The 13,780-nt window shown below is 32.7% G+C and overlaps 2 long non-coding RNA genes across 5 annotated transcripts; both read right to left on the bottom strand.

Moving 5' to 3' along the window:
* Positions 1-1,694: 1,694 nt before the first annotated feature.
* On the bottom strand, positions 1,695-3,962 carry LOC106340576. Of its 4 annotated transcripts, XR_001269459.1 has the most exons (8): positions 3,842-3,962; positions 3,266-3,349; positions 3,106-3,182; positions 2,885-3,018; positions 2,408-2,437; positions 2,260-2,316; positions 2,047-2,183; positions 1,695-1,941 (listed from the first exon to the last, which is right to left on the bottom strand). It is a non-coding gene; the product is annotated as an uncharacterized LOC106340576 (long non-coding RNA). The 4 variants fall into 4 exon arrangements; XR_001269457.1 differs by having other exon boundaries at positions 2,408-3,018; XR_001269458.1 differs by having other exon boundaries at positions 3,106-3,349.
* Positions 3,963-8,147: 4,185 nt separating this feature from the next.
* On the bottom strand, positions 8,148-8,692 carry LOC106341693. The gene is made up of 3 exons (XR_001269739.1): positions 8,614-8,692; positions 8,253-8,310; positions 8,148-8,182 (listed from the first exon to the last, which is right to left on the bottom strand). It is a non-coding gene; the product is annotated as an uncharacterized LOC106341693 (long non-coding RNA).
* Between the last annotated feature and the right edge of the window lie 5,088 nt (positions 8,693-13,780).

The following is a 13,780-nucleotide window of genomic DNA, read 5'->3' on the forward strand; positions in this document are numbered from 1 at the left end:
CTTAGTTGAAAATAAACACACTAAATATCTACACATTTATCATTAATTAACAGTAAACACAAAAATTAAAATATTAGTTTAAAGGTTTCTTAATTATTTTGTTTGTGTTTTGAACATTTTATATATGTGCTTTTCCAGTAATTCATCCATCATGTAATTAGGGTTTTAAATGGAGGGAGTAGGGTACACTCATACCCAGTTTTCGATTTAGAATTTCTTGTTTTTTTTTCTTTTTTTTTCTAGACACCAGATTATGAGTTTCTTTGTTATTTGTTGTCAAATTTATGAAATATAGGATAAAAGTAAGAGAAGAAAAGATCGTGGATGAATAAAAAATAGTGGGTAGTTATATTTTTTTCCTTTTTCTAATCATTATTTTGCTTTTAAGAACTATTTTGTTTTAATTATTTTTTTAAAAAAATTAATCAAATCTCTTTTAAATAATAACATATACACCAAAATATAAAATATAGTTAAACTTGATCTCATCCACTAACTTTATTCAATGATTTCATACATAATAAAAATTACTTATTTTAACATAATATAAATTTGGATGTAATGAATCTAGTTACAATTTTATTGACTGTTTTTATTTTATCTATAGTTTTAAATAACAATTTTGTTGACATTTCTTGGTTAATTACTTTTTTTTTTAAAAGTTCACACTAAAACAAAATAAACCTACATTGGTTCTTTCGATAGTTTGTTGAATTTTCAAGATTTTTCAAAATAAACCTAATTGTTAATATTATAAAAATAATAATCTAAAAGGAATTTTTTTTTTTTGAAATAACACATGATTTTGACTAACCAACATTCACCACTTAAATTGTCAAAATTAATTTTCAGCATCAAAGATCAAGGTATGGCTCCATTGTCAAAAATATGTTAAATGGCCTTAATTTTTTAAGGACTATAAAGTAAATAATTATTTTACTTTCTAGTTGTCAAACTTTTTGCATCACCTTTGTAATCCAGCGTCTTCAACCTTCTCAAAGTTTACTGTAGAGCAGATCTGTCCAAAATTTTTTCTTATCCCTCATATATGGTTTTCTTGAATCAGCTTTTATTTCTTATACCAAACTGCACTGCAGTAAGCAAAAATAATTTCTAAACTAAACAATTTTTTTTTGTAACTGAAATTTTTGGTATGTTGTTACCTGCAAATTCTAGAAGCCTGCAACAAAATTAATCTCTCTCTGTCGTGATTTAAACTCAACCGCCAACCAACTGTTGCTTTGAGAAAGGTTCAAAGACGAATGTTTTCCACTGTCTGATCTGAAAAATGTGATGATCATGAACTTTTAAGTAGTAATCCAGGTGATGAATAAAAAAATTGAATTGGTATAGACATAAGAAAGTAGATATGAAAAAGCAGGTCGAGAACTTGAGATCAAAATTGAAACTTTAGAAGAGATGAAAGGATCTTCGATTTTGCATGTTTGATAACAGAGAGAATAGAAAAGGCGGAAAAAATAAATAGAAAATAAATTTGTTGATAAGAATTTATATAGGGGAAGAAAACAGTTTTTAATCGTGATCAATTAACTTTGAACGTGAATGCAATATTATGATAGAAATTATAAATGAATTGCTGAAAATTAGGGATCCGAATGTTGATTTTTTAGTTGATTATTTTTTATTATTTGTAAAGCATTTTCTACTTGTCAAAATTTGATTTGTCAAGTGATTTATGTATTAAACTTTAATACATAAGGGATATAGCAAAACCATATCGAGTCAGTCTTTAGTTTAATCATATCATCATATCACCAGAGAGACATAACACAGTCAGGAAAACAATAAAATTATCTTTAAGTACATAGTCACAAAGACTCTCTTTATTAAACAAAACGATTCCAACTCTCTTTATGTCACGAGCCAAGAACCTGGCCACCTATAAAGTCACGATCATATCTGTACCGGGGAGATTGGTTCCTTGGTGAAAAAGAAAAAAAAAATTGTCAGGAAAAGAAGGAGAGATAGTTTTAACTTTTAAGCAATTCTAGAAAAAAACAGAGTGGATAAAATAATATATGTTACCTTGTTGACCGGCCTTGCACGTTTTATCTTCTTCATATCTCCGGCTTTCAACAAACCACGCGTTATCTCAAAGCTAAACACCGACAGTTCAAAGTAACCCATACCGTCGAGCTCTTTAGTCTTTACCAATCATTCTCCTGCAATGAGCACCAAACCCCAACAACAATGAATAAGACGGACACAGCAAAAACCTTTTTAAAAAAAAATTCTCACCAAATCTTGGATAACTTGTATATATTAGAGCCTTTGTTTTACAGATCTGCGTTAGTTCTGTAGAAGAACAAATAAGTCAGGTGAGAACCAAAATCAAAAACGAACGAAACCAAACCCTAAGCTAGAGAAATATCTGAGATTAGATTACCTAAAGTATGTGGACATCTCTCTCGTCGGGCTTCCGTTTCCCAATTAGAGCATGATTAACCCACAAAACCATTAGAGTCTCTTAATGAATATTTTAGTAATTAAATGTAACTAAGAACTCTAGTTAAGAGACACAATGATTTTTCACTCCAATGCTAGTTTCTTATTTAGGGTAGAAACAAAAAACAGACAAGAAAGCAAATTAGAAACAAGGAAGTTGCAGAAACAATCTCAAATGAAGTTACTGCAGCTGAGAATTGCAGGAAAGAGTATCCTAACATTTTACCGTAGGTTAATGATTAATCGTCTCTACATCCTAGCTCCATAAAACTAATTGAATCTACTGGAATTACTTCTTATTATAACTATGTTATGATGGAACTACTAATCTAGATGATGATTCTAAACTCTAATGAGAAAGACCAGTGCTCTCTGTAAACAAGATAAGTACGAGAGTAAACATAATAACTCAAGATACCTTTTATCGATACAATCTACACAAAAGAACTCTCTTCCACAACTCAAACAGCTAACCAAATCCTCACATCCTCTGGTTCCACACCAATGGCACCTCTTTTTGGCCTTAACCAATTTTCCATTGAAAGGAACCACCTTTACAGAAAATCACACAAAAGCAAAATTAAGAAACTAAATGTGTATACAGAAAAGTGTAAAGCTTTAAGTTTTTTTTTCAATTACCTGCATTTTCCAAAAAGGTATAGGTTCAATATTCTTAGACCTGAATCTTCTCTTAGTCAAAGAAACAGGTTCTTCACCTACTTTAACATCACAAGGAGAAGGAGATGACACATTGCTTGTAGTCGGAGAAGGTGGAGAAATAGCCAAATTAAATCCCTACCCTTTAAAGCCATTGGCCATTCCTGAGCTTGTATTGGTGTTGGCTCAGTAAATCCCAGCTTAGCAATTGCGTTGAAAATGTTATCTATCAAACAGATAATCAAAGAGATAAGTCCACAAAATTAAACCACTAAACCAGGAACAAAATAATCATAACTAGAGAATTTTAGGTGAACAAAGCAGCATACTTGCACTCACTAGAGGGAAATAGCATCGAGAATCTTATCTATCAAACATATAATAAAAGAGATAAGTCTACAAAACACAACCACTAAACCCACAAGACATGAACTGAGAAAAAGTGTTAAACAAAGAAGTCTCTATGTATGATAAAACAAAGCTACCAGCTCGGATAATCCATGAAAAGATACAACCTTTACACAAAACCCTAGCTTAATAGTGATAAAACATGCAATCTATGAAACTATGAGATCCGAAACAAGAGAAAATTTTCCCAGATTAGAAAATCAACGATCCAATCAAAATTCTCCAGAAAATAAAAAAATCAATTGAAGTCAGGATTTGAGGATATATAAACAAAAAGATCTCACAAAGAATATACAAAATCGGTACTGACCAGTTTGGCGTTGATATTCTTGTTTCCAGTGGTGCCCATGTTTGTTAATCTGAAGCTCGGGAAATCGAAAGAGGGAGAAGATAGAGCTCACAAGAGACGTCGCTTATGTTCCCTAATTAAGAGCCGTAACTTATGTTTATTGCCATTTTTTTAATTCTTATTAAACGAAGATGGTCTTAGTTTCGTTTTCACGATCCCCTTTCACTTTCGCACAATGCCCTAAGTTAAAGCCCATTAACTTAAAATAAATGAAAAAAAATAATATTTGAAAAATAAGGATTTTAGACCATCTCCATTGGTTAGAAACCCATTTAGGTTCTAATGAATAAATTAGTCTTTGATTGTATGATTTGACAAGTTTAGAACACTTTTTAGTCTAATTAATTTTCGGATGGTCCATTGGAAGAACCTTGGTGAGGTTCTTAAAATTTTTTTTCTTTTTAAATTTGAAAGATTGGATATCATAACATTAAAGAAAAGCATACATAAAAATTAAAATAAAAATGACATAAAAACATATTAAAAATACAACTACAAATCGTAAACGAGAAGAAATGTGAAGAGATCAAAAGCTTGGAAATCAACCAAGAACCAAGAAAGATGAGAAGAGAAACAATTTCATCTTGCGACTTCCCACGAACTAAAGAACATGAGTTTCAAAACTCTAAATCATTGGACTGGAGCCGGAAAAACTCAGCCAAAAACCTGTGATTAGAAACTATCAGCTGAACCGTTACACCAAAAACCAAGATAGAACACTCCTACTAAGCAGAACTCCCTTAACACGACACACAACAGCTTAAACTGTCACACAAGGAACTGACCACAACGAAGACATCACCGCCTCTGTCCACCACGGACTGAAACAAAGCGAGAGCAACAACGGAGTGCTTCACATCTCCAAACACCAGCAAAAAGAAAGAATACCGCCGATATAGAACACTAACACATGAGAGAGCCTTTCTCGAAGTCTCCAGAAAACATCACAGACGGGATGGTCGTCACCGCGAGGAGGAGCAAGAATCTCATAACCACGAGTGACGCCAACAGCCACACATCTGCCCGGATAAACCACCATATGACCGGAGACAATACATCAACTGCTGACGACTAGACAATACTTAACCAAAGGTTTGATGAACACGTTCAAGTGTGATCACACGAGAGACAATACATCAACAGCCACACGTCTAGTCATTAAACAACAAAGTAAAAGAAGCATACATGACTCTTCAACATCCATTGAATCAACATGGAAATAATCTTCAACAATCTCTTTCACCTTTGTCTATGCAAAAATTCCATAACAAAAATTAGCATTGACTTTTCTCTTTGTTTCTTTTGTTCTTGGTTAAACAAACAACTTTCCATTAATCTAAATCCGAATACAACTCAGCATATTGTTTAACCAAGAATTGTCACCATAGAATAAAGCTTTAAATAAGATAAAGTTAACAGCTTTATCTTGCTTTCGAGTTATTGATTAAAAACTGTTTTTCTTTTTGGTTGTCGTACAGAACACAGAAAACGACATAAGAAGGAAACTCTGGTAAGAAACAAGTGTGGCTTGGGTCGTCGCGCCATAAACAATTATTCTACAGAGATTCAGTGAAGAAACAAATCTAAAAGAGTTTTCAAACTCGCAGTTACCTCAAGCTGAAGAGCATAATCTTGGGCCAAAGCCTCGAAACCGCAAGGAATCGATTCTCCAGATTCGTCTATGCAATTACGGTGACGTACTCGAGCTCTTTCACGCGGCTGAGAATGGCGAAAAAAATCAAGGAATGAACAAGAAGAGAAAGAGAGAGGAGAGATAAAAACCTGTGAATCTCTTGAAGATCGAAGGATTCGTCATGGGGATGAACTTCCATGGCAAGAAGATCAAAAGACTTCGACAATATCGAAGAAATAGAGAACCGACCGAAGAAAGAAACACAAAAAAAATTTCCCTTCGTGTGAAACCAACAAGCCAATACCATATTGCCACGTATGGGGTTATTACCACTTCTACAACCTCCACATTTGGGACCGGTTCTCTCTCTTTATTTCATTTCTCATTTATTTTTTTCCCTTTTTTCATTTAGAACCCTTCACTATATACTCCGATGGACTTGCTCTTAGATAGATGAAAAAAAGATGGCTAACTAAGTCAAAAGTGATAGCTACTACCTAGGTCACGAGTAGGACCGGTCTTGGGCAAAGCCTAACGAAACATTGATTTTAAGTCCCCAAAATTTTTGGAAAAAATTACACAAAAAAAACCTCTAAAAAATTTTTTAGGCCCCTAAATTTGCCAAAAAATATTTTAGCTGAAATCTTTAATAAGTCGCTTATAGAGGGCCCTGGGGATAAAATATTTTAACTCCTTGTTGAACAAGAAATAATGTCAGAAAAGAAGAAGAGAGAGAGGTGGAGAATTCGGACATCTCTCGCCTTGTTTAGTGGAGATGATCATTCTTTTAAGATGAGAAGAAAATTGATTCTTTCTTTCTGTGTTTACTGTTTATTTTCATTTTGAATGGTTGTTTTGATCTTTTGCAAAGAAATATAATCGTAGTTGTTAATCAATTGAAAGCTATACAGTAAGATGGATTTAGATTGTATTTTTTTAATATGAAAACTTGGAATCTAGCACAACAAGCAAACCATACCAAGACTTGAAACTATAGAGCATTTCCATTGTGGAGATCTCATCAGTTATATTAACAATATATAAAATAAAAATAATCAAAAATAGAAAAGAAGATAAGAAAGAGTTCTCAAATGAAAACTTGGGAAAACATTTTAATTCAGTAATTACAGTAAGTTAAAATCTTATAATTTATGATCTAGAACTTCAATACAAAAAATTTACCATTGGAAGAAATGCGCTTGGACTTTTTGAAGTACCTTCTAATATATCTTTATGGTATTACGGCGAAAATTCAATGGAGATATGGTATTGTCATTTTCATCCTTTGCTCATGGGTTTTATATAGAATCTAGCAAAACCATAAGTCTTTAGTTTAAACATATCACCATAGAGACATAACACAAAGTGCCAGAACGAACCATAAAACTATATCCAATCTCTTAGTGTTGTCACGAGCGAAGAGAACCTGCCACCACCATCATATCTGTCCCGGGGAGATTGGCTCCTTTGTGAACAAGAAAAAGAAATAGTCAGGGAAAGAAGGAGAGATACAGTTTTACAATTCAGAAAAAAACAGAGCGGATAAACCTTACGTTGACCGACGGCCTTGGACGTTTTGTCTTCCCCATCTCTTCGTCACGTTTTATCTTCTTCATCGACACAACTTTCATGATAGCACCCGATATCTCAAAGCTAAACACGAACAGCTCGGAGTAGCTCATACCGTCAAGCTCTTTACCAAGCATTCTCCTGCAATGAGCACTTTCCAACAATGAAAAAGACAGAAGCAGGAACAAAAAAAAAAAAAAAAAAAAAAAATTAAAGAAAATTCTCACATACTGGTTGAAAAGACGTAGTCTCTCTTTCTCCATCTCCAGAGAGTCGATAGTCTCTCTTTCTCCATCTCCAGAGAGTCGATAGTCTCTCTTTCTCCATCTCCAGAGAGTCGATAGTCTCTCTTTCTCCATCTCCAGAGAGTCGATAGTCTCTCTTTCTCCATCTCCAGAGAGTCGATAGTCTCTCTTTCTCCATCTCCAGAGAGTCGATAGTCTCTCTTTCTCCATCTCCAGAGAGTCGATAGTCTCTCTTTCTCCATCTCCAGAGAGTCGATAGTCTCTCTTTCTCCATCTCCAGAGAGTCGATAGTCTCTCTTTCTCCATCTCCAGAGAGTCGATAGTCTCTCTTTCTCCATCTCCAGAGAGTCGATAGTCTCTCTTTCTCCATCTCCAGAGAGTCGATAGTCTCTCTTTCTCCATCTCCAGAGAGTCGATAGTCTCTCTTTCTCCATCTCCAGAGAGTCGATAGTCTCTCTTTCTCCATCTCCAGAGAGTCGATGTCCAACTTCTGCAAGAACAAGACAAAACGCAATTAATGTGAGGCGAGGGACAGAGGGACATTGAGGTGAGAATATGGGGGCATATAAACTCACCAATCTTTCAGGGTCATCGCTACGCCAAGGTTGGGTTTCTGGAGGGCTGAATCCAGAAGAAGCAATATGTATAAGAAGAGGTGAACATGCATGGGGGCATCATAAACAAAACTAGCCTCTTCTTTTTTTTTTTTTTTTTTTTTCATATCGTCGAGACCGACACCATTCAGTTTCTTGAAATAATAATAAATGTTTTCAAGAAAGAAGCGGAAAAAAAAAATGGGGGAAAGAAGTAGGAGTCGTACTCGTTTGAAATCTGTAACAACTTGATCTCCTCTTGCTGCAAGAATGACACAAGAAATACTGTAAGAATAATAATTTAAAATGAACATCATCGAGTCAGGTGTTACCAAATTTTGGATGTCTTGTAGACACTGGAGCCTTCGTTGTTCCGAGCCGCGTGTAGATCTGTACATGAACAGATAAGTCAGGTGAGAACCAAAATCAACAACAACAAAACCAAACCCTAAGCTAGTCAGATCCTAGGATCTAGACCCTAAGTTAGTCAGACAACTAATTGAAATTCAATAGCTCTACCTGACAATCAAATCAACAACAACAACGAAATCAAAACCAAACGTAACTAGACATCTCTCGCGTCTAGCCATTCGCACATGCCAATCGCACGCGTTACGAGCGTAATTTTGAATTTTGAACCAAATCAACAACAACGAAACCAAACCCAAGCTAGAGAAACATCTGATATATTACCTAGGCATCTTGCTCTCTGGCCTCGCGCTTGTTTTGCCTTCACGATCCCCTTTCAGCCTTTCACTTTCAGGTAATGCCCTAACTCTCTCAAACGGTTCGAGTCAAACCCTATACTTATTTTGCTCCACTTCTCCGTCAAGAAACGGAAAAAAGAAAACAAAAGCCCATTACGGGAAAGTTACAGATGAAAGCCCAATAATTGGAGGATTTGGACATCTCTCTCGCCTTGTTTGTCTTGGGCTTCCTTTTCCCAATCAATACAGCCAGGGTTATTGGAAGATGAATTTGTATAGACTTTGTAATTTTAACAGTTGATAGATTTAAAAAAAATCAGGTAGATTATGAAAATTTATATACATTAACTTATGAAATTTGATCATAACCTTTTTAGATAGGCATAGATTTTCATGAATTTGCATTACTTCTTTTCTATCATTCTTTTTGAAAAGTAAATATATAATATTTTTTTATAAATAATATAGCATGATTATTTATTTTTCTCTTTCCAATTAAAAATAATAATAGTGATACATACAAAATTGAACAATTCTCTTAAATAGTTTCTTTTAAGTTTTTGTTACAAAAAGAGCAAAAATGACCAAAAGAAGTTTCATTAAAAACAAAAGATTATTTACCCTTTGATTTATAGATATATAAATGATAAAATAATAAAAAATTAAAAAAATCGAATAATATGCTTAAAATTCGAACTTTTTAAAATTTTAAAATAATTTATTCGATTTTTCAAAAAAATTGTCAAATTTTCCTTTAAAATTTTATTTTAAATTTTTAATATATATAAAAATAATTATTTATTCAAAAGTGATAAAACAATATAAAAATAATTATATATATTCAAAAATGTAAAAATATATAAAATGTAACAAATTATAGTTTTGGACATATAATTTAGACTTAAAGTGCAATATATATTTGGTAAGTATAACTATTTTGTTTTCTAGTTTTTTATCACATGGATTTTGAATATCATATGGATACATATGATATTTTGAAAGTTGAGTATTATGAGTAAAAATGGATAAAATTCATCACCCAATAACACCAGATTTAGTTAGAATTATAAATCAATGATAACTATACTTTTTGAATAACAAATTGAATGAATTTTGAAAATTTTTAAACCAATAATAACGGATTATATTAAGACTTTTGAAATACAAGAACCAATAACAATAGAATCTCAAAATTTTCAAAGTCATGAGACGAAAATTCTTTTGAATGGTTGTTTTGATCTTTTGCAAATATAATAGTAGTTGCAAATCAATTGAAAGCTACAGTAACATGGATTTAGATAGTTTTTTTCATATGAAAACTTAGAATCTAGCAAACCATAGCAAGACTTGCATCTAGAGCATTTCCATTATGGAGATCTCATCTTTTATTTTATCAATATATAAAATAAAAGAAATCAGAAAGAAACTAAGAAAGAGTTCTCAAATGAAAACATGTGAAAACATTTTAATTCAATAATTACATTAAACTAAAATCTTATATTTTATTATCTAGAATCTCATTTTTAGAAATTTACCATTGGAAGAAAATGCTCTTAAAACTTCTTGAAGCTTTGTTACTAACAACGGCCCCATGACAAAGCTAAATATAGATTCACATCACAATGTGGATTATGATTGAAACATGGTCTTTGTATGGGAAGGCAATACAAATGTATAGCTGTATTGATACCTTAGGCAGCACAGCAACATGACCTCATTTATGGGGACTCACTATATACAATAAAATTCTATAAATTAAAAATGTTTGGATTATAATATTCTATTTATTAATACAGTTATTGATTAATGTAGATTTCTATATTTTAAAATAAACTTATGTAAAATAAAAATAATAGTTTCTTTTATGGTTTATATATTTAATTAAATTTTATGATTTTAGTTTTTATATTTTATTAGATTATCTTGCGTATAAGAAATAATGTGAATGTGTTCTTAAATGAAAATTGATACAATAATATCAAAATGTTTGAAGTGGTATAAAAATTAGAGATAAATTTCATTCCGATGAAAAAAAAATATAGTCTTAAAATAATCTAAATTCTATTTTCTTAATATCTTACTTATTTATGTAACTTATAAAAGTCATTACATTTTAATCAAATTATTATGTTTTAACCAAGTCATTATTCATGTTTTGGTAAAAGGTGGAGTGTCAAAAAATGAACAATATAAAATTTAGTATGACTAGATATTTAACTTTTAAAATTCATTATTTTTTATAAACCATGACACTAGCCGTAAGTGTTTCCACCCAATGAATATTTTGAGAAAAAAAACTGATGAAATTTCAAAAACTTTCAATGTTGAGATCACCATTATATGCTATCTTGCATTGAAGATCTTGGTTAGAACATTTATTCTCTTAATCAAACGTTGGCGACAGTTAAAATGTATGATTTGTCTCATAATGAGTTGAGAGGTCTCCACACCTTGTTTGCTTAAATTCCACAAATACCTTGCTCAAAATCAAGCTTTGATGACTAATATGAGTGGCTGATGTTTGTAGCTAATATTGAAAATAATATATCTTATTAGATGACTAAGATAAGTGATTGTTGTTTATAGATGAAATATAGGAGTAATATTTAATTATTTCAAATGTTTGATCTACAATTGTATTATCTTAAAGTTGTCATTATAATTATGAGAATTTATCTTCAGAAATTGAAAGTAATTCTTCTAGTTTAATTATTTTGTTAAATAATCTACTATATCACACTTAGTAAGTAAATGTCATACATATTATGATTTACAAAAGATATCATGCTTCTCTTAGCGGAAAAAAATCGTCATAGAACATTTGCATACATTTTGCTTATATTTTTCTTACATTTTACTTTTTTTTGTCAAAGCTTACATTTTACTCACATTATGTGTCGGAGAACCAAAGAGAAATTAAAACCATTATCATTTTGCACTATAGTCTGACAACAAGCTTTACTGATTTTTTTTTCATATCATGATTACTATAGATTAAAAAATTGAACACTTAATTTATTCCATATTATGTTTTTGACTCTAACATCATGATATCCTAACGGTAAAGTATCAAATCTCTGAAGTATGTAATGTCGAGTTCATAGTTGTATGCTTTCCTACTGACAATGCTATGGATAATGATGATGTTGAGTGTAGCAGTGAAAGCTTCCCTATGGTCCTTGTGCAAATACATATGTACAATGAAAAAGAGGTAACAACCTACTATACTAATTTGTTATGTACATAGTAACATTCATTTAAGAATCAATTGCAGCTGCTTGCAGAATCTCATGGCCGACAAATCGTATAATAATTCAAGTGCTTGATGACTCCACAGATCCAGCCAGTAAGGTCCTTGTTAACACTTCTATAGAGACTTAAACATTGGTTGTGTTAAAGTGACTTCCTTAAACATTTTTGGTGTGTGGCATATAATGGAAGGAAACAGGAATTGGTGAGAAGGGAATGTGAGAGATGGTCAACAGAAGGTGTCACCATAACCTTTGAGATAAGAGATAACATGAACGGAAACAAAGCTGGCGCGCCGAGAGAAGGAATGAAGCATAGCTATGTGAAGCAGTGTGACTACATTGCTATCTTTGATGCTGATTTCCAGCCTGATCCTGACTTCCTCCACCGTACCGTTCCTTTCTTAATATACAATCCCAAGCTAGCACTTGTTCAAGGCCGTTGGGAGTTTGGTAACATTCCCTCATTTTTTTCTATCACAAATCTGTAGCTGGTACATGATATGATTGTGCTAACATATCTCATGGCATCATCACAGTGAATGGAGATCAGTGCATGATGACAAGACTGCAGGAGATGTCTCTAAGCTACCACTTCACAGTAGAGCAACAAGTTGGATCCTCAACATTTGCCTTCTTTGGATTCAATGGTATTGTAAACTTAGTGCCTTCAGGGGCATACTGAGATTATGGGGGCATAAACAATTTAGCAAGGCTTTTTTTAAAAAAAAAGAATTTACATATTTGGGGACCTTTTCAAAGAATTAGAGGCTCTGTGCCAATGTTTCATTTCGCTATGCCCAGGACCACCCTGCTCCTAATAGTCTATAACTGTTGCAGGAACGGCTGGTGTGTGGAGAATTTCATCGTTGAATGAGTCTGGAGGATGGAATGACCAGACAACAGTTGAAGACATGGACATAGTGGTAATAGGGTTTTTGCCTATTGCAAATGTTGTAGTATAGTGGGGTGAATGTCGAACCAGTCCTAGTGATGTGAATCAGTGAGAATACAAGTCATTTCTTAAGCTAAGTAGATTCAATAGTGGTGAGTGTGTGACAACTAACAATAGCAAACAGAGCAATACAACAAGGTTTTAATCAATTTAAACAAGTGAATCCATGGGTATTGGGAATTGACTTCAAGTAACTAAGATCCAATCTAGGTGACAAGCTTTCAATCAAAGTAATCTCTTAAGTCTAAACACAATTTTAGACAAGTCCTATGTCTAGGTAAATGTCCATTTGCTTAGAAATCATTAAACATCAAATGTCTTTGGCTTAATTCAATCAAGCAATCTTTAAGTTCAAGTTTAATAACTATCTAGCAATTTTAACATCAAGTGTCCTTGGCTAATCTCACTAGAGCTTAGTTGAGTTGATTCAAACACTTCATCTAATCATGTCTGATGAGAAGTGTTTAGAAATCAGGTTTAGAGTGATCAAGACTAAACAAGCATTAAAAATACTCAACAAGCAAGTTCATACAAGGATCTAATACAATAACACCATAGATCTTCACTAAGTTACTCTAATCTCCCTAACCCATGAATTCTTAAGGAAACTACTCACTAATCTCCATGAAAACACTTAATCTCATAATAGATTGAAGCATATTCAAGTAGATACAACAGAGAATAAAGATAAACAAGGATTAAACAAGCAAATTCAAGAGAATAAGAAGAAAAGAAACTAAAGATTCAAGCTTTCTCTCTCAAGAGTTCTTGTGTTCTTCATAAAAAAGTAGATAGATCCCCAATTATTGTCTGAAAAGTAGTTATATATATCTAAAACTCGAGCTGGGGTTGACCCATAAAAAGAGATATTTTTCTCCGTAGTGACCATAAAAGGTCGCTACTAGAGGTCACTACGCCTGTAGCGACCTGACATGCCCGCTACGGGTGGC

This window comes from Brassica oleracea, chromosome C4 (genome assembly GCF_000695525.1).
Source record: "Brassica oleracea var. oleracea cultivar TO1000 chromosome C4, BOL, whole genome shotgun sequence".
In the NCBI taxonomy this organism is placed as follows: Eukaryota; Viridiplantae; Streptophyta; class Magnoliopsida; order Brassicales; family Brassicaceae; genus Brassica; species Brassica oleracea.